The sequence below is a fragment of the Aquarana catesbeiana genome, linkage group LG02 (assembly GCF_042186555.1).
Source record: "Aquarana catesbeiana isolate 2022-GZ linkage group LG02, ASM4218655v1, whole genome shotgun sequence".
In the NCBI taxonomy this organism is placed as follows: Eukaryota; Metazoa; Chordata; class Amphibia; order Anura; family Ranidae; genus Aquarana; species Aquarana catesbeiana.
In genome coordinates, this window is record NC_133325.1 from 745,610,526 (window position 1) to 745,612,389 (window position 1,864).

The window sequence follows — 1,864 nt, forward strand, 5'->3', positions numbered from 1 at the left end:
CTGCCTAGCCAAGAGGTACTAGCTGAGGGGCTCTTCCAAAGAGAGACCAACCAAGACAGGGGAGGAAGGAATCCACACATCCTCCCCCTAGACTTCAGGGTAGGCGCGAAGACCAGCACCCTACAGCCCAAATGAAAAAACACACATACAAGTCCAAAGTGTCATACAAATAAATAAGAAAAAAAAAATATGTGCCAATGCAATAGCTAAAGCTAGGCCTTGCTGCCTGTAACAAAAAACCTCCAGTTTCGGTCAAAAGGCCCAGTCCATGAGGTGTGGTGCAGAAAAAATCTTTGGTGATGTGTCCTAGTGCTGTTTCACACAGTGGGGTCCCACAACTATAGTGCTATCCCAGCAACCCCTGTACACCATTTACAGGTGATTCTTGTCACCATGGGCTCTCTGCCCTTTCCAGCACAGCATTCCACCAAGTAATTACTCTGGTTCCCCACTTCACCCCATCTAGCTGGAAGGTGGTGGGTGATGGGCAGCGGATGGCAGCTCCTGTGTCCTCTCATCCATCACGGCTGTGTGTCTCCTCCTCCGCCGTGTGTCTCCTCCCCTCCTCCTAGGCATCCAGTAGGATTGCCTGTCCTTTCAGCCAATCCGTCAGAAGGAGGATCAGTGTTACAATAGCGAATATTCATTCACTATTGTAACACACCTGAGCTGGCTCGGTTCAGAGCCTCTGGCTCTAATCAGGTGCTTCTAAACCCCCCCCCCCATTGGAATCCATGCAACCGGTGTCCTGCAAGGGGCCGGACGCATGGATGGGGGGGGGGGGGGGGCGGCGCCCATGCGCCCTTAATGGATGGGCCGCCCCTAGTGGTTTCTGTTCCTACAGGAAGATCCCTCAGGACCCCATCATACCAGTAGGGGCACTAAACAGCCAGCCATCCCAGTCATAAGGCCAGAATGATGGTGGAGCACTCCTACTGGACACTGATAAGAACAGATACTATGCTTGTTCTTAGCCAAAAGGCCAAGAAGATACAGTGAGAAAGAGAAGCATGATGGGGAGCTGGAGGCAGGAGTGAGGATGGAGGTAGTGAGATGAAACAGCAGAAGTTCAGACTGGATGTAGTGGAGGCTGCGGGTGCAGATAGAAGGAGACTTATGCCGCGTACACACGGTCGGAATTTCCGAGAGAAAAAGTCCAATGGGAGCTTTTGGTCGGATGATCTGACTGTGTGTATGCCCCATCGGACTTTTTCTTTCACCATTTCCGACGGACCTAGATAGAGAACATGCTCTAAATTTTTCCGTCGGAAATGCAGATGAAGCTTGTCCCTTTTTCAAGTCCGACCGCGTGTACGCGGCATTAGACCGTGGTTGTGTCTGAGGAAAAATGGAGGCTGCAAATGCAGCAGAAACCAGGCTGGGGTGCAGCAAGAGCTTAGATTGTAGGTGCAGTAGTGATAGGACTGTGGGTGCAGCGGGGACCTGACTACATAGAACTTGCACAGTTTTGTGATATTTCTATGTAAGGGTTTCTCAACTTTCTTAAAGTATGTCTAAGCAAATTTTTTTGGGCTTTAAATGCACTTTTGAACTTTCAAAGGACTACATTTGAAAAGACAACCAGGTAACCATTGTGTATAGATATTCAAAGATAGAATTTATGTTTTTTTATACTATTCACGATTTAACATATTTTGTAACGGATGAAAACATATTCCTTGGAATTCATAAAGAGTGACACAGACACACTCTGGGAAGTCTCCTGTAAGCACAAAGCAATAAAAATCTGACTCTAAATCACCACTCCAAATATTTTGTCTGGAGTTTCAAGCACCAAGAAGAACCCTAACAGGACACAGATTCATGCATCTATTGCAGTTCTCTATGGTGCATTGTGTTCAGC

At 47.8% G+C, this 1,864-nt stretch overlaps 1 non-coding gene across 1 annotated transcript; it reads right to left on the reverse strand.

The window, feature by feature from the left end:
• Positions 1–806: 806 nt before the first annotated feature.
• Positions 807–994, reverse strand: LOC141130868 (U2 spliceosomal RNA). The gene has a single exon (XR_012242534.1). It is a non-coding gene; the product is annotated as a U2 spliceosomal RNA (small nuclear RNA).
• Between the last annotated feature and the right edge of the window lie 870 nt (positions 995–1,864).